Source organism: Grus americana, chromosome 3, assembly GCF_028858705.1.
Source record: "Grus americana isolate bGruAme1 chromosome 3, bGruAme1.mat, whole genome shotgun sequence".
NCBI lineage: Eukaryota > Metazoa > Chordata > Aves > Gruiformes > Gruidae > Grus > Grus americana.
In genome coordinates, this window is record NC_072854.1 from 49,165,157 (window position 1) to 49,187,394 (window position 22,238).

Below are 22,238 nucleotides of genomic sequence, written 5' to 3' on the forward strand. Positions count from 1 at the left end.
GTAAAACCCCATACAGTTCTGACTGTTCCTCTATACATGGAAAGTACAAAATAATTTAAGAACTGTGTTTCTCTTTTTTACTCAGGCGATGTTCCGAGTAAGATTTCAGCAGAATTGCTTTTGTGATGCAGCAAAAAAAACCCTGTCCAAGGACTTCACTGTTTGTCCCGTCTCTGTCTTTCTCTTTTTTTTTTTTTTACGTCTTGCAAACAGACATCGCCGTTACCCAAATTAACCTCTTCTGAGTTTTGCTTTCCGCCCCCTGCCCCCCCGTATTTGGATCAGGCTTCTCTCTCTCTGGGTGGGGCGAAAAGTGAACTCTCCTAACATACAGTACAAATTAGGTCTTTTTAAAAAACAAAGACTTCTCTTAAGAATAGCTGTATTTTATTTCTGACAAAAGAAGGGAAAACACAAGTGCGCACACTAAATCAAGAAGTCAAATGCGTGTAATCTGATGCCAAGTGTAAACATGTATGGACTTTACAAGGCTTGCCGACACTAGATACTCTGATTTTCTTTCATTTGAAAAAGTGCTTTTGAGTTTTCACAGTAGTGCTTGCAAGAGGCGGTCAAAATCGCAAAGTGAATAAGAGCAGGTCTGTACAACAGCTCGTGTTGAATTGAGACGTTTTTAATTTTTTATGGTCATAGTATTTTCTGCTCAGAGTAGCTAACATAAATTTGGTAGATCTAGCTCCATATGCAGCGGGGCTTTTTGGCAGAAAGTTTCTTAAGTGAAACTATAAAAAGCTGCTAAAGAGTCAAAATATAGTCCCTCACATACTAACAAAACTGTTTGATTTCGAGGGAGGTTAAGCACCTAACTACCTCAGGATATTGGCCCTAAAGACCACCTGAATACTCTCCCAGCACTGCAGGGCCTGAATACCTTTCTGTGTTCGCTGAAGGAAAAACAGCGTGCAGAAGTTCGTGATTTAATAAATAAAGATGTTGTCTTGTCTTCGCTGCTATACTATCAAGCTGCTGCTGTAACAAATCATGGTATTACTCCATCTGTGCAGAAGTACTGCTGTAAAACTGTAAATTTTCGGGCTGCTTAACATTTGTACTGAATGGTTCAAGCTGTGTTAATTATCTATCTGTAAGCGCTCTGGTAGCGAATGTTGGTTGGCTAGATCCCGGAGGTCTGCCAAGGAATTTTTCGCATAATTTTAATGTTAACGGTATTTTTGTAGCTGGGTATTTATTTTAAACATATCACAAGGGTTTCTAAGCACTAAAAAAAAAAATTGTGTTTGCAGTTAGTGAGTGGGACTTTTGTTCTTCAGCCTTACCTCTAATTACAGCCTGTGACTGTGAGAAAGGGTGTTTCGTTTTTGCTTGTTCATGCTTTAGAGCAGTTACCAGATTGCTTTGACATTGTTGTGGGGCGGCAAATGTAATGACTTTAGCCCTTTACTTTTCTTCTGAAGAGGGTGAGGCATGTGATGGTCCTTATTTCTAGTAAAGAGGGAGATACTGATCAAAATGCAGTTATAAGAGTTTTTCCGTGCTGAGAGATGGCGTGCCCCACAGTTGATGCTCTGAGCCTCTGATGTCCCAGCATGCAGGGAAAGTGAAAGATCAGGAAGATGTTACATCACCTTCCTTCCTCCCCTCCCTCCTCTTTGTCACGTAGTGGCTGAGGGCTGGTTCAGCCTACCATGCGAGCTACAGCAGCCACAGGACCGGTCCAACCTAAGCCACTTGGCACTTGTGAAAAATTGGGCACCAGAAGCCAGCTGGAAAAGTGGATGGCTTTCAACAGAAGTGCAGTGCCCAAGGAGCTGCACTGGTAGGTCGGGATTGCCATACCGCAGCGATGCCCCTCGCGCTGGGCGTTCCCTACGTAGGCCTGTAGGCAGAAAGGACAGCAAGATGCTGGGTTCACCCCACCTGGGAGACACCCCGTGGCAGGCAAACTCCCACCTGCCCCACTCGGGACACGTGAAGCAAATGTAGCACAAGCCAAGTCCCCAGCCCTAAAAATACCTAGGGAGGACAGTGCAACTAATTTCCTCCTCATAACCACCCCTGGGCACAACTGCTTTAGCAGGTTGTGGTTGCTCCTCAGGAAAGTCTGATGGGAAGGGATGGGATGGCATGCTACTGCCTGTCCTGCCTGTGCTACCAGACCTGAGGGACACCATCTGAAGAAGGATCCAGAAAAGCCTAGATGAACTCATATACTGCTTCTCTTTCCTTCCCCTCCTCCCCCAAGCATTTTCCATGTAAAAAACCAGAGAACTGGCTCCTCAAAGTCACATGGATGAGTATAAACTCTTGAAAGTGTCACGTAGTCCCTGGAATAATTCCAAATAAACCCCGGCTTGTTTGGAAAAATTGCTCCTTGAAAGAAATGAACAAACATTGGTCTCAATCCAAAGCCATGAAATCAACAGGGAGACTCTCATTACAGAGGGCTTTGGATCTGGCCCATTGGTGGCTATGATCAGAATGATGGTCTGTTACAATAAATCATTTTTAGATTCCTGTTTTACAGATGCCTGCAAAGTTTTGGTGAGAGGAGAAAGAAAAGACCAACCTTCAGCTGCCTTCACGTGAAATCTCCTTCTCTTCCAAACTCTTTGAAACTATAATTTATGGATTGTCTTAATGTTCTACTTTGAATGCAGTACCTTTTCTTCTCTCTTTTTACAAAGATTAGAAATATATGTAACTGTTTAGAGTGAAGAGAGCGAATTAGCTGTGCTTCAAATGCTTTTAATTTTCTTTTTTTTTTTGTTTTCCTTAACTGCTCAGTTTGTCAGATTATCTGCATCCATAGGTTATCCCAGGTAGTTTACATACCCATGTCACAGAAGAAGAGACAGAGACAACAGCAGGGACTGAAAGAAAAATTCAGTTTGTCCAAATGAATGTGTTAATATATTGAGTCCTTTAGTGTGCTTTTGCAGAACAGAAGCTTGAAACTGCTTATTTGTTAGTATCATTTGCATTGCATCCACTTTTTTTATCATTTGGGTTTGGGTTTTTTTTACTGAGAACAGTGAGCACCAAGTGCACTTGCTTTGTCAGAAAACCACAGGCTTCGCTAGAAGAGAGTTGATAAATGCAATAAAGAGCAAAGTACTGATCTAGAGGTCAGAGAAGGGAGTTAGGGTATCAAAATAGTATGAGTTGGGGTATCAAACCAGAATTTTTTACCTGCAGAAAAGCCAAGGAAAAAATTTAAATCAGTGCAGAGAATATGAGGTATTTAGATTATTACTTGTAACGTAATCAAGCCCCAGCTTCCAAGAACTGTAAGTCAGGCTCTAAGTTGACTTAAAAATCACAGGTTATGAAAGTAATATTTTGAGTTCTTTAATTAACCTTCTGGGTTTGGTGCTATTAGATTTCAGTTTCAGGCTTTTCTTTGTCACCAAGAAGACTAGACACTTAATTTCTTTCTCTCATGAAGACTGAGATTCCCACAAAATCACATGATTTTTTTAATACAAGGCTTTAAAAAAAGCCTGTCTCCTAAGACTCACAGTAGAATGCTTAAGAGCTCACACCACTGGTCTTGCATAAAGTATGAGCTGATGGTAGATAAGCACAGTCTCCAAACTAACTCTAATAAAAGCATTCTGTTCCTCACCTCATCTGATAGGTGTCATCTTAACATCCCTAAATATTGTGCTCGTAAACTCTTAAGGGACACCTGCTACCCTTAGCTGTACAGAATAATCTCTGCTGTGCCTGCAGTGGCAGAGGTTCTCCATCTCCCAGGCCAGGTTGGCAGCTCCAGATGTGGCCTCTTCTCTCTTTGTACTGAGAAAGGAGAAAGCAGGGGGCAAGAGGGTGCAAAGTGGGTTCTGTCTGTATCTCTCATTAGCAGCTCTAATTAGTTGTCTTTTCCCAGAAGCCATGGAGTTGGTGGAGGGGTGCCAGTAATAGTAGGTTTTCCTATTGACAAGTCTGGAAATTGAATAGAGACTGAAACTTTTTAGGTCATCTAGAAGAAAGGACAAAATAGCACATCTAAGAAATTGATGCACTGGCATCACAGGATGCTCTAGTGGGTCTCATTGACCAGCCTGCTAAGGATTAAAAGTATGGCTGTGTGGAGTTTCAGTGTTTCACAGGGATGAATCAAATTCCACTCTTCTGTTAGGCTCACAGTGAAGACAGTAATGTTCTGGAAACAGGATCAGATTTACCAATAAGCACTAGAGGCTTGTATCTTGGTCCAAACTTTGGGACTCATGTGATATAGCAGGGTCTCACAAGTGGGCTCTGGTTGCTCTTTATGGAGGAGGTAAGAAGGCAGAAGAGAAAAGGGGATCCATATTTCTGCCCTTAATTTTGAAAAGGGATGACAGTTTCAAGTAGAGTTATAGCTGGAGTCAGGATGAGTTTGTGTTACTGAGTTGCAGGTGAAGGAGGCTTGGCAGTGCCAAGGAAGAGGCACAGGGGTGATCTGAACGGTCGGGCCATGCCCTCCCTCATCCATCAGTTCTTGTGGCTGCAGCAGGACAGTAGCACAGCGCTGTGCAAGGGGAACATACTAATTCCTGATTTTGCCCATCAGTACATCTTATTGGCTTCTTTTTCTCAGTGCGTGAGACTGAGCGGACAATGAGAAGCCATGATACCGAGATGGGGACTGAAGTGTGGGAGGTAAAAGGCCTCTTAGTCCCCTTTGACCAAGAAAATCCATACTTAGCCCCACTTGTGCAAGTTACTGCCTCTGGTTTGAAGAAATGGTTGAACCAATGTGCATTGGTTTTGGTTTTGTTTAGTTTGTTGGTTGAGGTTTTTTTGGGGTGGGGGGTGTTTACACTTTTGAGAAGGTCTTTTTAATGCTGAATGCCCAGAGTCTACATGCTGTCATATACAAAAGCTGATGTGGTTTCTTTAATACTCTGCATTCCTGCAAATACAGAATTACTCGCTTTCCAGCTTTTGAATGGAACAGTAGTGTGTGTAGATGTGTTCATTTACAGTAAATGTGGAAATAGGGGAGACCTGAGAAGGATAAATGAAGAGTCAAAGTGAATCTCAGACGACATAAGTGGTGAAAATGGGTAAACAGAAAACTCCACTGCTGTGGGAAAACATGGAGGAACAAAACCACAAACAGGAGAGGAAACAGCCAAATCTAAACAATTAACTGCAGCAGCAAGCTGCAGCAAATGTGATTTTAAAGAACAGAGTGTTCACAACAGACATGCGTCACTGCTGAAGATCAAGTATGTGAGCGCTGCTTTCCTGCTTCCTCATCCCCAGTACCTCCATGGAAAGCCCAGCCTCTCCTGTCCACCTTATTTGTTCAGTAGTGGACTTCATACGACTGATTCAGTTCTCATTAAACTGATTTACTGGGCTCGCTGGCTCTGCTCAGCTTCAGTTTATTCCTACTTTGTTTAAAATTCGGGAAGTGCTGGGGGAGGGGACAGGACACTAATGGCCGTTCTCGTGCAAGTGGAGTGGTAGCTGATTTATTGCAAAGGTTATAAAGGAAAAGTATTAAGTGTGTTCCATTCTGCTTGGCAAAGCCATCCTGCACAATGTCCAACAAAACCCTGAGAGCGCTGTTTTGTACCAAAAAAAAAAAGAGGAGGGGTATGCGTGTGTGTGGAGGGGGGACGCTCCACCAAAGATGTGCTCTTCTTCTTTTGAGCATTAATTAAGACTGTAAATCACAGGCAACATGAAACAACTGTATTCGACGGAACGTGGACAGTTCTGGAGTTCTGCTGTGCTTGCGCGATCAGTTCGAATACCTACACTGAAACGCTAATGGGAGAGCAAACTTCAAAGAGAAATTTTGGCATGAAGAAGCGGTCTGCAGGACCATTACATGGATAAAGTTGTAAAATAGACTCCTCCGTGCAAACTGGGAAGGGAGGTGGAATGAAAGTTTGAAAGGTTTATAGGAACTCAGGCTTCTTTTCCTTTCATGCAGTCAGTCTCACATTAATTTGGTCTCAGCTTGAAATAGGCTTGTGTATTTGTGTTTTGAATAAAAGGGGGGGAGAGGAGGATGACAGCAAAAAAAAATTGTACTTGGGTAATGAAAAGCTCAGTTCATAATCTTTAAAATTAATTTTCCTTTTCTAATAAATAGTTGAGGGAGCTCTTTTGTCACATCTTAATTAATGGTGAGTCACATTCCCAGGTTTATAGAATTTAAAGCCTAAATTTGTTATGATCAGGTAGTTTTATTTCCAGCAGAACATCAGTTATAGAAATTCACGCAGTAATTCCTGCACAGATCTCATGTCCTAAATGAATGTGCTAAAGCTTGTTTTTTGGAAGCCATCTAATCTTGACTTAAAGGCATTAAGTAATGCAGACACCCCCCCACACACACACATTCAGGTCAGGTTGTTCACTTTGTTATTATTTATTTAAAATAAAACTTAATCTTTAAAATTCCACTTTATTTCTCCATTACTTCATCTAGTTTCAGTTTCTTGCTAATGTGTCGGTACTGGGCTACAGTGGAGCTGCTCTAGTGTAGTTGAGAAGATGATTTTCACCCATTGTAGAATATGGTCCATTTGTTCCTCATTTTACTTTGGTGTAAAGCTACTGGATGCAAGTAACATCTTGATGAAAAATGGTCTGTCCTTAATAGTTACTTCACAAGCAACTTATTTCCCAGCACAACATATTTACATAATTATAAGTAGACTTCTGTCCAACTACTTGTCCAGGATTCCTCAAAGCGTTTTTGGTTTGTGAAGTGTGGTTTGAAATGTAATTCATAATGTGGGGGATTCCAGGAAGCCTGATGAGGTTAATTTCCCTTCTTGTATAATATGGTATTGTAATAGAGATGTTCTCTTTAGATATGCAAGATGTATTTAAAAAAAAAAAAATTGTAAAGAGTAACTTTGGAAAAAAAATCTGGAGTTATTTAGATTTAGTATATAGGAATCAGGAGCCCTGCTTGCAGCAATAGTCCTCATGCTTGGCATAAAGCTGCTTCTTCCACTGACCTTATTAATTTCATGCCATGAAAGGATAACCATCTGATGTCATGATACTGCTCTGAAGACTATACATTAATATAGAAACATTATTTCTATATTTAAATATAGTATAAATGTTTATGCAATAAGCGGGAAAAAGGAATTTGTTCTATTACAAGAATGTGCATGCTAGAGGGTTTATGGAATGAGACTTCGAGTGTCTTAAACCAAAGGTAGGGTTCAGAGTAGTTGGACTTGTCCTAACTTGCAGAAAGAGCCAATTTAACTGCATGCTACTTCTGCTGTCAAGGAAAGTACTTGATGTAAAGCACAGTGCGTCCACTGCTTTGCCACTGTCCTAGTACTTCAAATCAGTACCTCTCCTTTCCTTAATGATAGAAAAAACACCTTAACTGACCTTCTGTTACATTTAAGACAGCATCTTTTTTCTTAATTGGGAACCAGGATTGTGCTGGCTTAGCGTGCCGTGCCTTTCAGAGGTACTCAGATGGTCTTGAACAAGTGCATGCTGTTTGCGAAAGAGGGTTGAACCACAGCATAGTCATGTGTTTGAAAAGGCTTACACTTGCATGTACGACTTACACTTGCATGTCCAGATGTAAATAGTTTAAAGGGTGCACGGTCTTGAACTGTACCTTTTGCTGGAAAAACAAATAGTCTTGTCAAGAAGCCTGAGATAACCATAGACTCCTCTGTTACTTCCCCGCTGCGCTCTCTCTACCGAAAAAGAAGACACAGCACAAATGAGCACTGTATTAATAATTCTTCTTTTAAAAAGAGATTTCGGCAGTATTACGGAAGTTCATACGAAAGGCACATTCTCAGCTTGCCTAACTTGGTGCATTGCCACTGATTTCCGTGGACCTAAACCAGTGTTTCTCACATCCAGCCAGTATGGCTGCATTCAGCTGCTAAGGACATCACGTGCGGCCACCATGCAAAAGCATACTTTTATTATTCAGTTGTCTTTCTGGCAATGCTGTGGCTAGTTTAGATTGTCTGTGGCTAAATACGTGGTCACAGGAAAAAAAAGTGTAAAAACTTCTGACCTGAAATGATTGGCAGATGCAAAGGATCTGTCCCAGGCTCTTTAAAACAATCATACTATAACCTTGGTTCCCTAGTTGCCCTGGTGTGCGTCTGTGTGTGTGTATATACACATATATATACACATATATATACACACACACACATATATATACACATACATATATATTCCTGTCAATTCTTGGACTATCCAGGAAGAATACCTATCCATAGGTCAGGGATTTATGTCAATTCACAGATACTTTATGTATATGGAAGCAGGCAAAACATTTCTGAATGAGAGGTGGTAAAGGGAAGCAAGAACCAAGGAGAGTGTTGGTTTTTCCATTTGTTGACTTCAGATCAAGACCCAGTGCATTCCTGGGAAATACACTCCATGCAAATGAAGCGCATGGGATTACCAGCCAAGTGAAAAACACCGGCGAGTGCTATGTAAATGAATGGGCTTTCTGCCCACACTGGCTGAATCCGTGATAGCACAACAGCTGAGCAAACACCCTTCAACAGCATTTGTTACCAATGTGGTTGCTGCTCCACAGTGATCTTCTATCTACACACACAGGTAAGCGTGCCTTAAGTCTCATCTTGTGGCAAGCATTTGGAAGAGAGAACATCCAAACTGAATTTCATGGTCCCCCTTTGTCTCCAGTGTGATTCTGGGCAGGGAGCTGGGGTGATGTATTTTTCACCCAGCTTCACGTGTTTGAATTTGAGTCAGTTCTCTCAGAGCTCCATAGAGAAAACCAGCCAACATTTACGACGTGTGTATCAATCTCTTTCAGACATCTGCAACAGAGAAGTTTACATATAGTCAGATGAAGCTGACACTTAGCATCAGACTTTAAAATGCATTAAGATGGCCAATGATGCAGATGGATGCACACTGCACATATCAAAAGATGGCAGAGATTTCACTCTAGGCTGTTCTCTGTTCCCCGAGGAGACAAAATACCTTTAAAAATCGGTCTCTGAGCCTCTGAGTTAGTGGAGCTAGCATACTGGGCAAAGGAGCCCTAGGTCCTGGAAATCTATACTGCTAACTGGTGGGGATGGTTGCTAGCAGTTTTGCTCTGACCCAACCAACACTCGTTTGGACAATTCCTGGGCACAGTTGGAGTGTTAAAGAGAGACCGGGCGTTGTTGCTGGTAGATGACTTGGATGCTGCCCTGTCGTAGAGGCTAAAAGATGCTGGTAGGGTAGGCATAGGCCCTTCTGGGCAAGTAGCCTGCAGTGCCAGAGAGTGGTTGCAGCTGTGGCTGTAGCCTGTGTGTCCTTGTTCCTTGTTTATTAAATGATGGCCATAGCATTCCCTGCGTTGGAGTTGTTCATGAGCGTAAGTTAAAGCTTGTGGAAGAGTGCCCATCCGGGGTAGTTTACGGCCAGAGCAGCTCCATGATCCATTTTGCACACAGCTGTACAAATGCTGGTGTCTTTATCATTGGGGAAGACTGGGGTGGGGGAAGGTAAAGATGTCTGCAGGTAGAAAGAGGGGGGTGGCAGCAACCAGCATTGCTGCCAGAAACTTGTTCTTCAAATGACCCCCTGTTGACTTCACCTGCCAATCCATGGTCATTTGCATAGTTCAGTATATTGGCTTCAGGGAGCCCCAGAACAAAGGCTTTCCTTAAAAAACTCCGACCTTACTCAGATAAAACTCCCACTCATGCCCCAGGGAGTTTTGCATGACGAAGGATTACGGGATGATGTCTCAGCTTTGCAGTGTGTACTTCTGGTAGCCGTTTTTTAGTTCTGTGGATGAGTAAGGCTCTGCCCATTTAGAGGGAAACTTGGTTTCCATTTGCTCCCGCTCAGTTTGCTGGAAACATTTTTCAGCATCCTATTTGTAGGCTAGAGGTGGGGCTTTTGAGGAACCTACAGGTGAAGAGAAAGGGCACCCACCAGAAGGAGGTGCCTTGGGTGAAATGTGGGGAAGGACAAGGCTTGGAAGATCTTAGCAGGCAAGAGGTGGCATTTGAGTTTCATAAGTTGCCCATACTCCCACTCACCACCCCAAGGTTTCAGAGGTGAGGAGTTACTTGGCCCTGGTAGGACTGCTGTTAAGCCCGAGCTCAGCCCGTGCGTCTGTTCAGTGTTTGGGGATCCCGAGATGCTTTTTTCCCCTCCTTTCCTGGTGTGGCAGGTATGCCACATCATGTCTTTAGTTTCTCTGATTCTGCAATTACTCATTGTTATTTTGTGTGAGCAAAGCAGGCAGATGTTACAATACCATCCTCGTCAGCATGTCCTGCAGTTTCTGTTTCCTTGGATGAAGCAGTAAAGCAGTCACTTCAGGGCCAGAGAATTGGGCCGCATTTCGTCAGCTGGAAGGTGACTAGTTAAAATCTAACTAGCAGTCTCACACCCAGTGCCTGACAGGAACAGTCTTTGAAGACTATTAAGAAAATAAAAATTCCCTGCTCTGTCATATAATGGAAATGAGTATACTTCAAACAGCCATCCGCTCTAATCTGTTAGCCAGCCCTTAGCAGCTTACCAAGCCTGTATTTAACCTATTTCCCTAATGGCAATTAAGAAATGTTTTCATTTCCCAGGGAGAGGATTGCCAATGAAATCCCCCTCTCCCCCCCAATCCCCATCCTGTGGCTCCGCTCTCTCCCTCCTCTTCCCCACACCCCAGCTCCTTCTTCCTTAGCCCAAGGCATCCAAAGCATTCCCCCTGTGTTTGGGTAGCATGCAGTGAGGAAGAAATGATTAAGCAGCTGAATGTTTGAAATCCAGCTAAATGCACCGATTATTATCTGCTTAGGGCTTTCTTATCTCGAACTGTGTGGTGCTTAATGGCAGGGCCATTGTTTTCAGCTCAAAGGTATTAATGAAGGAATCAGGGCAGCAGGCTGATGTCATAGGTGGCTGAAAGGTGACTTGCTGCACTGATTTCCCGTGCTCCACCCCTTCGCCAGTCCCTTCCAACTAGTTCAGGAGAAGGGTTAGTATTTTTAGAGTGGAGGGGAGAAAAAAAAAAAAAAGCAGCCAGGTTGCATTTGTGTGTCTGGTAAAAGGATTGCAGAGGCTCCTAAATATCCTGCTTAAAAGATGTACTCTCTTAGCTTCTGCTCTACTTTCTCACTTGATAAGGACTCTGAGCTGCTGGCGCAGGTCTCAGTGTGAAAGCGGCCGGCCGGCCCTTCTTCACACCTGCGCTAGGCACTGGCCAGCAGACTACACTTTATGTTCTGACCTATATCCAAGGTGAGGTTTCCACTTTGTGTTTTCAATGGGAAGGAAGAGCTGTGAGTAAGTAGCTGCCACCAAGGGTTATTTCTTGAGGCGGACGCAGCGCCCAAGATGATGCGCAACTTAAGGAAGTGCTTATGTAGTCAAGTATCAGTTGTACTTTTTGTCACTCTTCCGAGTTAAATGACTTTTTTTTTTTTTAATGTACATGGTTATTAGATGCCAAGTGGTGTATGTTGTGTGAAGAGAGAGACTTGTCTCTCTGGGGTGGGATATTGTGAGCATATTCAGTTTTCAATTACGCAGCACAAGCAGGGAAAGAGGCGAAGATTCAGAGTAGATTAGATTTCATTGTCATTGTTTGTATTTCAATCATACATTGTTATTTCTGTAATTCTTTTTGTGACAGATTTAATCTGACATTCCCTTATTTTTTTATTACAGACTTGAAAACCATGCTGTTTTCTTTGACTTAAAGCTTAAGAATTAGTAGTATTGCTCTACACTGTAGAACTTGGCGTCACACTGCCTACAGAAATGGTAAACACAAATAAACTTTCATCAGGTTTTTTTTTACGGATCCAGCTAAGAATTTGAAGAAAGATGTGTTACCAGAAACTGACTTGTGGAGCTTTTGTGATTTATGGAACAACAAAAGAAAAATAGCTTTTAGACAGTGGTGTCATTAGGTAGCAGGTAAAGAGTTCTTGTGTGCATACATATCCAAACAGGTCTCAGACAAGAATAAAAAATAATGGTGGTTTGGGTTTGGTGGTTTTTTTTTTTTATGAGACAATCTTTTTGTGTAATACCTACTTTAATCGGGGTCTTTGTGACTACACTTAAAATTAATGTCTTTGCTGTGATTAGTAAGTTAGGATTTCTGTTTTACCTAAACAAATGAGTGAAGAGTTTACTCCTTTTTCTTATTTTTTATTGGTTTTGTTTATTTTCTCCATTCCAGTTTAGTTTTGGTCTGGTGAACATGTAGTAGTTTTCACTGGTCACTGCAGTATTTTGTGCCTGTTGAAGGAGCTGTCTAAATAGTCCACTAGCAAAGGCTGAACCTCAGAAGAGAAAGCAGAGGCAGAAAAAGAGTGGCACTGAATACCCATACGTGCATCAAAGCCAGCTGCTGTCTTGATGAATAAGATTTGCTTAACAGCAAATCATCAAACATGGAAATGTTCCCTTCAAATTTGTTTTTTTCCTGAGGGGAAAAAAAAAAAAGAACTGCATACTAGTATAATTTTTTTTTTTCCTTTCAACTTACTTGCTTATGGTTGGTTTTTTGCTATTGGAAGCGAAATCAGCTAGAGTTCTGAAGGAAAAACTGGAGAACTTTTAAAAACTGTTAGCTGAGGTGAACCAAAAGAGTTGAGTGAACTGACTGGCACTTCCAGTCCCATCCCCTCCCATCCCTCCTCCCCGTTTCTGTAGGTTCAGCAGTAAAAACCTATTGAAATGTGAGATTACCAAACTGAAGCAATCAGTCTGAAATGATTAAGGAAGACGACTATTCTTTTCTTCAGATGACCAAAAGTCATCTTGTTCAGAGTTCCTTATCTTCCAGCTGCTATTTCACAACTGTTTCTGTCTTTCTAAGTTTGCATTTCCTGTTAAAATCTAAAAGTGCTTTACCTTCTATGGAAGCTTGTATGTAGAAACCATTGTCAGTAGTTATGAGAAGTGGGGTCTGTCTTTCCCCTAAAATTATGCTGAGATTTTTTTAAAGGAAAAAGTGTTTGTCTATTTCTTCAGTAATTTAGCAGATTATGTGTCAAACCCAGGGTGAAATTTCGTTTGCTGAACTTATCTTAAACCTCAGGAGGGGAGGAAGGTTCCGTTTAAAGGTCAAAGTGTTTCAGGATTTCAATTCAGTATGTTTTTTACCTTGAAAGTTTTCCCTTACCCTACCAAGACCTCAGATCTTAGAAGATTTTCAGATGTCTTACACATGTTCATCTTGTATTGAATTTTTTGAAACAACTCTACATTAAATCCCACAATAGTTAAATATCCACGTGCGTATTACTATCCGCTGCGCACAAACATCACTCTGGGAAGAAATTCAGTGTTTGAGGTTAGGGGAGAATGCTGGAGCTGACAAAATTCAGATGCTAATGATAATTAATTTATGTAGTGGCAAAGATAGGTGCACTGCCAGGTGCTTTACAGGCAGATAAGATCTGGTTTCTGCTTCAGTGAGTTTGCAATCTGAGGCCCTGGTTTTGCAAATAGTTATGCACATGAGTTATGCCACGGAGTGCAGTGACACTGCTCATGCATGTAAAGTTACTCACCTGTAGTGAGCGTATCTGTGTACAGTTTCAACTACATTAGCTTTTCAATTGATTTCGCGGTGAGTCAGTAGTTGTTCAGTGTGATAATTGAAGTTGTTTAATAAGGCCTGCAAGTCAGAAGTTAGAAGAAAATACAGGAGTCACCTTTCCTTAAGCGAATTGAAAACTGAGATTTTTCTGGGAAGTTTTTTAGGATGCAAACAATCCATGTTAGATCTGGCACTTTCATGTCACAATGGCTTAAATTATGTCTATTTGCTTACAAATCACACAGGAGAAAAAAAAAATCATCTGATAATTGGAAGGGAAAAGTGTTACTCCCCATCCTCATTTGTCATGATGCTGATCTTGGGGCCACATTAAGAGTGTTTCCAGTGAAATTACTTTCAAGTCTGGGAAAATTTAATCAGCAGAGGCCTTGGTAGCTGTAAATTTGTGGCAACAGTCCCTAATTCATCTTGTAATTCTATGACAGGCTCTGAATTGCCCGTATTTGGCCAGGGATCACCTCAGTGGACAGTTAATGAAAGAGTAGAGGGAACTTGAAGGTCAGTTGCACTGAATTCTTTTTTCTTCCTGGATGTGTCTTTTTTATTGCAACCTATCTTTCTTTGTATAATTTATTAAACAAAGCCTTTCTTGTTTCCTGCAAAGGCAAATCTATCCCTCTTTGTTTATCTGCTTTCTTTCCTCGAGGCATTTCTAAAATAGCCCCAAAAGTCTCAAAATAGATGTTTCTGGTGAAATTACTAGACAGAATTACACTCTAGCCAATTTATACTTCTTGTCTGAGTGTAGTCGTGAGAATAAAACTGCAACAGATGCTGCAACCAGGTATGGTTTTGAGAGTGGAATTTGTACATCGACATCTAAATCTAATCTCAGGACAAGGAGAAGACTTTAGTTATTGGCTCAAGCTCAGAATAAATGAATTTGAACTTCAGAAAACTGTGAGACTCTAATCACAATAGCACCAGAAAACACATTTAGGTCTGCTGGATTCAGACTAACCAGCAGATAAGCTAGAATAGCTTTTGTTTATTGAAACACTATAGTAAATGGGTGTTGACTTAGCAAAACATAGGATTTTCTTGTGATGGATATGTTGAAAATAAAATGGAAAAACTAAAAATAAAGAGAGGGGCATGGAATAAAAATTATAATGGCCTTTTCTTTTTCTTCTTCCCTCTTTCTTACTTAATACAGTAGGTGCCTGTTAACACTATTTTCTCTTTTTCAGGATCTTTTCTTTCTTTGGAGGACATCAGCCTTACCTCTTGTTTTATCTCATTCACTCTGTCCCTCAGAATACCTCATGTCTTCATCTTCTCTCTCTAGCTTACTGCTCGACCCTTTTTGCCTCCTTTTTCTATCCTTTTCCTATTGCTTTATTTTTTCTTCTTCATTTTGACTTCCATTCCAAATGCAGCATCTTCCCACCTCAGAGTTCCCTTCCCCTGTTCAGCCTGTGTCAGAAAAAAAATTTGTAGGGCTTACCATCATTTGACACTTCAAGATCAAGTGTTCTGAATGACTGCTCTGGCTTCAGAGGAAAAGGAAGTGTTGGTAGATGAAGCCATGGTTTTCCAGCACCTGAGCTCTTAGCATCCTTTCAGTCACAACAAGATCACTGCTACTTCCTCTGAGGTTGAATTCCAAATCCTTTGCAACTCTTGGGAAGCTTCATTTACTGTTAAATTAAACCTACAAAGTGGGGAGAAACAGGCGATATGAAAAGTGGGTAGAGGAGTCCACTTTCTGCCTGGTATATAAGGAAAAATTAAAAAAAGATTTAGAGGTGAGTATATTTTTCAAAGTACATTTAATTTAAACTAGCCATAAGAATTACCTGCAATGTTATGGTTATAATCTAGTCAAGGATGCCCCTACTGTAAATACAGTACAACGAGCTCTTCTATTTGTAAATTTAGGATTTCATGGCACTTTTTAATAGGCTTCTGAAGCACACGTCCATTTGACTAGCTCTGATACAGCAGTGGTCACCACTAGCTGCAGAACCTGCTATTTAACGTGCATGAGCTGTGCCTGTCCCGGGCAGTGGGACATCTCTTGAGGATGGTGTCACTGTGACCACTGTTTGTCATTTACCAGCACCAGGGGATTTCCAGCTTCAGCGCTTTTGCAGATCACAAATGTGGGATGGGAAGCAAAATGATGCCTTTTAACTCGGCCGTGCTGTTGCGTCTGTGCGGACAAGAGGGGATTTTGCCCATATTGAACCTTTCAAAATGATGCCAACACCATCTCAGTCAAGTCCTGTGGAACAAAAATGGACTTCGTTCTTGCGCAGACCAATGTGGGAAACAAGGGGACCTCTTACAGTGTTAGCAGCACCACATTTCTACACATGATGAGTTTCCAGTATTTGTACAAGAAGGCACTCTGAGAAGGTTGATTGGAAGTGATCAGGATTGGTTTGCATCTTGATTTTGCGTATTTCTGTTTAAATCAGAATAAGTGGTCTTACTTGAAATGCTGGAGTTGGCAGTAACTGCAGAGTAACAAAACTGTTTGAAAGAGGACATGAAAATCTTCTGTTTGTTTGAAGACGGCTATTGTTAATTTAATATAATTGGGTGTCAAGCTTCAAAAACCATCATATGCTTTGTGTTTATAAAGTACTTTTTTTAATGGTGTAAAAAATTCAGTAACAACCCAAGAAACTTCTCATTGTGAGAGGAGAAAAATATTAGTGCCTTTCCTGACAGGGTTTCTTTTCACAAGGGATTCCTCTATGGAACACTAATCAAGTCCATTCAGAAAGGCCTTAATTAATTTAATTAAAATCTGTCAGATCAAACTGATTAGCCTGACATCCAGCCTGGCGGGAGGAAGGAGGCCGGTACGCGCGTCGTAACTGTGTTGAGGTGGGCATGCCGTCTGCAATCAGAACCGTACGGCCGCTGCGGTGATCAAAGCCGTCTTTCATTGTCGTCAGAATAAATGTTACGGCTCCCCCAGGCAAGTGATCCAGTTTCTTTTTGTTAGAAAATATTTTGTATCTCCACAGCCCTGGACGGCAGGTACCTGGCTCTGCCTGTGATTGAAGGGGAGCGCCAGGTGACCTTTCCTACCCTTCTGACAACGGGAATACAGATTAAACATTTTTCATCCCTTCAGCATCCTCTATCTTAGCCGTTGGCCATGACCGCGGCCGCACGGGCAGGAGAGAGACAAAGGCCACGTTGACAGGGGTGGCTGTGTGAGTGTGGGTATCGCCACAGCTGAGCCTTCTGAGGAACCGTGTGTCCACGTGGGGCATCTACCTTTCGAAAACGAAACTGAGGTGGAAGCTGAGGAACTGCACCCTCTGCTATCTGGCTGTGCTCGTCCAAAATATGAGGAACCTCCTCAACCGCATAGGCTTCTTAATCCTACAGCTGCTAATAATGATGTGTGGTTTCTATGGCAAACATCAGGATGGCCAACGCAATCTGTGTCTCTAGCCCTTTCCACTTCCCCTACCCCACACACGTACTTACGGAGTATCTCTCATCTTCAAAGCTTTTTTTTATAAACACTTTTATCCATTGTTATAGTGGGATGGATCCATCAAAAGGGTAATAGCTAGTAAATGCTCAGGTTTTTAGGCCTCAATCCTGCAGGCGCTTAGGCATATGTTTTAGCTTTATGTACCATTCACGGTGCATGAAGTTCAGCATATGTGTAAGTTAGGAATTGCAAAGATTAAATAGCATTCCTGTTTGCTAGAAATCAAAAGGTAGATGAAAACAGTGACCCCAGCTACAGAGGAACAGCAGTTCCTGAAGGAAGAGCAGCAGCAGCAGCTGACATGAAAGACTTCCCAACAGATGACCTGCCAGTGATGTGTGGTTGGTCTTTATTTGTGAGAAGGAACCTTTTCCTGGCAAAATGCTTTATCTGTGAGAACCTTTTCCTGGCAAAATGCTAATGGGCCAGTTTCTCCGAGGGTGGAAGTCATCTGGGGCATCCAGTTCCAGTTGCATGGGCACACACGGTGAAAGCATCTTTCTACAGTTCAGCAGTATGTATTCAGTTTTAGTACTTGGGCTCAACCAAACTTTTTTGCTAGTGAAACGTTGGAAGAAATAGAATGTAAGTTTTGTCTGCAGGTATTTTTCTGGACTTGTAGCTTCCCACTGTTTTCTGGCCGTGTCAGTTGAATTCATATTGATATCCTTGACACAGGCAAGGTGGCTTTAGTTTGAATAGTGAGCCTGCAGTAAAAAGGGTATGTTTGGTCAGTTTAGGATCATACCACTGGAGAAGCATGCTTTATGGAATGATTCAGGGTCATAAGGGTAGGGCAGACAAATACGTAAGAAAATAAGCCACTAGCCAATATATTTGTCTTTTTTGAAATAAAGTAATATTTTGCCTTTTCTGCTATCTAAGCCTAAGCGTAGCTGTGTCGACACATCTTCTCCTACCTACCAAGGGCTCCTTTGATCTGGATCTTGTATTATCTCCATGCTGGCCCAAGGAGCCACCCATGATGACACCTTTTAGAGAGGGAATGTATTACGCAGTGTCTGCATGGTCTCTGTTGATGATGACTAAATTCTAGCCGTTTCTTCCTAGTGGAGTACCAGAGTCTTTTTTTTTTTTTTTTTTTTTAATTCTTGCTTTTACCATGGGGTCCCTTCCCTGGTATCTTCCCAATTTCTCCATTATTTATGTCTTAAGATAATACAAAACCAAATTCTATTTAACTGTACTCATTAAATTGGATTCTGCTCTAAATTTTATTTTATACTTAATCATCAGGTACCTAGCTTGGAAAACTTCAAGATTCCAATCATGTAACTGAGAGTGAGTGGTTGATTCAACACATTGCTATAATGCATGTTTGCAGATATAAATGGGCAATGAGAAGGAATTTTAAAAGAGATATTTCTTAGTAGGATATTATAGAATTTGCCTCTTCCTGCAAAACAACTGTACTAACTGTATGTACTACTTGAATCAAAGTGATTCTTATTTCTATGTTTTCTTCATCTTTTCCTTTCAACTAGCCTAATATTTGTGAGAAAATAACACTAGACGTTATTGATCTATTTTTTTCTTTTCTTCCTGGCTCCTAGGTCACAGTTTAGGCCCTAGTTCAGCAAAGTACTTAAGAAGAGGCTTATCTTTAAGCACATGTTCAAGTCTCAGCGAGTAAATGAGAATTAAGCAAATACTTAAGTACTTTACTGAATAGGGATGGAATTAAGCACGTAGTTGAATGTTTTGCTGAATCAGGGCCTTAAAATTAAAAATTAATCTTATTTGTGCTACGAAGATTGAAAAGCTAGGCACTAGATTTGGATCTTGAATTAATATAAACCAGGAACAGGGTAGCACCAACTGTCACAAGAAGAAGGGTGTATAGGTGTAAAAATGGGGTAAAGCTGGGGTTGTTAAAGTCCTGGGTAGGTCATAGGAGAGATGCGTGTTCAGTTCCTATGTCTTGTTTTAGACTAAATTACTGGAGATTGACAATCCCTTGTGCTTCAGTCCTGGCGCCGGTGAGCCCTGGCACGCATAAAAAGCCCTATAACGTTAATAGCTGCCGTGCTAAGTCTAAAGTTGCGGGAGAAGGGGCTTAATCTTTCTAAGCCACAATACATACTCTCTTTGTCCTGTGAAGTGAAGGTAATGCCACTTCCCTTCTTTCACTTTGTGCCTCCCTTCTCTATGTGATTGGAAACTCTTTGAGGTGGTGAGGTTTCTTTCTGCGCGTTCACGTGATGCCTGGCACAGTGATCTTGCTTGTGGCTTCTAGATGGTTTTGTAATAAAAGTCCATAATAATAAATGTTGTGCTTTGGGCTTGACAAAATAATTTGTGCGACATGACAGAGTATCATTGCAGCTAAGGTTTTTGTCAAGATTTAGGTTAATATGAAATAATGGCAGCGTTAAGCAGTTTTCTGACCAGCACGAGTAACTTGTGAGAACCTAGAAAAAAAGATTTGAAGAAGCATGGTAACTTTCCACTGTTTTTTAGGAAGGCAGCTGCTATTTTCAGCCTCTAGAGTTGAGTAGCTTATGGATGAATGTAGGGGAACGTTTGCATGCACTGGTTTTAGGGACGTTTGTTAAATCTGCAAACATCTAGTATGAGTTTTTAGTGCCCATGAATTCCTTTTGAGCAGTTTTTGGAATCAGTAATAAACATTTGAGTTGTGTACGTGAAGTATTTGACAACCGTCATTTCTACAAATGCGGAGCTTGCGCCCAAGGCTGGCTCAGCGTGCATCACGATGTTCTGTGTTAAGCCCTTTAGCGATGCTTAGAGAAGACTAAGTGACCCAAGTGCTGGTCTTAAACTAAACTTAATTTAAGGATACCTTAACAAGTATGCATAGTGAGTGTAATACGATCTGGACGGGCGCTAGCTAATGGTTAACCCACTCTGTTGAAGCCGTGCTCCTTAAACAAACACCATCAGTGTGGGATGAGTTGTCTTATTTCTGCAGACAGGCGTAGGGCAGGTTGGAGACTAATGCTTTCTTCTTAGGAGTAGAAGACAGCAGGAGGGCTTTCACTGCCTGCTCAAACAGGGGAGGGAAGGAAGGCATCACGTTACTAGAGCTGCTATTTTCAAATAAAGACGGGAGGGATGACGGTAGTGGGGTCTCTGAGTATGTCCTGAAGTTCGCAGGGTGGCTGACCTCAACTCAGCTGTTACTTTGATTTTTTAACTGACTGTTGTCTGAACAGGTGCTTGATGCAGTATAAAGCTGCTCAGGATAGTTGGCGTAACTTTGCTTTCATGCTTGGAGAAAGGGGAGAGAAATAGGCAAGATCATGCTTTACGCAGGAAGTTACTGTGCGGAGATACTCTGTACGGAATGAAGGGGCAAGATAGTGCTGAAACTTTGAGCTTTCTGTACAAGGCAAAAACCTAATAGATCAGGTGAGTCAAAACTCTGTGGATCTTGCTTATATGCTGGGGGCTTTGAAAACTTTGTGGAAATTGCTTGTCATAAGGCATATGGGATAACAATCTTGTTTTCTGAACTTTTACCAAGGGGAAAATTTACATTTTATGTATGGGAGAGACCTCTCACCCAAGCACAGTTCTTGCAGTGTATAGGATTGCATAGTCAGCTCGATTAATCTTCTTGGCTTACAAATGGGTTCAGTTAGTATCTGTAATCTGAATAGTTCTTGAACTGTTATAAAAACTCTGGTTCTGGATGAGTTGTAATTGTCTCATTTTTTTTTAAATGGCAAACACAAATTCCCTCTGTGCATTTGAAATAAGAAAAGTAGACTTTTGTTGAGCATAAGCCAATTATTCGTTCCTACAGGTAGAAACCCAGAAGCATGGAAGGCTTCAAAAGCACATCTAGAGCAAAACCAATGTATTTTGGGTTTTTTTCACAGTTATGGACAGAGTAAGTTGGTATTTCAGGTTTTTGACCATGGCTAGTAGGAGATATATGAAGTACTTTAGAAATTGTCTCTTTGTGATTATTTTTTCAGACTAACTTTTCCTCCCTTGATGAATTAAGTGACAAACAAATGAGATTGTTAGCTTTGAATAAAGAAATGGGTTTAAAACTTTATAGCATCTACTGCTCACAAAAGAAGCCTCCTTTCAGGACAGAAGTTTAGCATTTGATGCATTCAAGGTATTTTTATTAATCAGATAAAAATTCTTTGTTAAAACATTATTGGGCATTCAACTCTCTCTTCGTTTAGGTTATCCTTGCAATGGTGTAAATACATTTAATTCAGTGAAGTTCCCTGTGACTTAGAGCATTAAACGTGTGACAGGAAACAAAACGATGAGAGAATTAAACAATAACTTTCTCTTTTATTTTTGTGTTGTTTATTAACAGTATACTTCATTTGACTTTGGTTGCACAAAGGCTCTGTCAATTAAGTTAATAGTAAATGTCACTTTCTAGTTAACATGTCATGAAAGCCTCTAGAGTACATAATGATTATTTTAAGAATCTTTCATTCACAAAATAAAATACATAGCCGTAAATATTTTCTTTTTTAGTCTTCTAAAATGACTATCAAAGAACAAAACAATTTGTAGCTTGGAGGTTTTTTGTTAAAATAATTTTTTCTTGATAGACTTATTAATGTACAAGTACAATTTGATATGATAACAGAATTGATCTATAATGGAGAATGAAATAAGAGTGAAGATACATTTTAAACAGATCAACTAAATATTGACAGGGCTGAAACATAGATTATTTCGTTTTGTGAATTCTCCAGTCATTTTTTTTTTAGGCAGAAAAATCACACATGGACCATTTCTATGAATTACTCTGTTAACCCAGCTTAGGGTGCAGAAAGGTTAAGACTATAAATCAAAATTTTTGAAGTGAATCTGAAATTAGAAATCTGGAATGAGAGGCTGGTGTTGGACTCCATGTTTATTAAACAAAAATGCACCAGCTAGTTTGCTGGGAAATTCCTCTTTTAAGCATAGCAAAATTATAAATATTTAATCTCCTTAATACCTTTTTGGATTAAAGTAGTAAAGCCTAAAATTACTTTATGAATGCAAGTTTCAGGGGTATTTTTTGTTTTGTTTTGTTTCACTAACATCCATTTTATGGCAACTTTATGAGTTCCAGTGCACCTTCCAAATATTGACAGTGCCGGGGCTGGATGGAAAGTTCAGACCAAATCTTGAACCTCCTCCTCCTCCTCCTCCTGTTGGTTCTACAGACTGTCTGGAGTCCAAAGGTTAGGAACTGCTTGTAAACTATCTCCAGAATAAAAG

General features: G+C 40.9%; 1 protein-coding gene across 2 annotated transcripts in view; it reads left to right on the top strand.

Moving 5' to 3' along the window:
• The window catches only part of PRDM1 (PR/SET domain 1), a 103,204-nt gene that overhangs the window by 27,101 nt on the left and 53,865 nt on the right, over nucleotides 1–22,238 (top strand). The window contains exon 1 of one of the 2 annotated variants that reach the window (XM_054821872.1): nucleotides 20,124–20,402. The exons of the other annotated variant lie outside the window; for it this stretch is intronic. The gene's annotated coding sequence lies outside the window, so the exon portion shown is untranslated. Of the gene's footprint in view, nucleotides 1–20,123; nucleotides 20,403–22,238 lie in introns of those variants that run through there. 2 annotated transcript variants of the gene reach the window in all.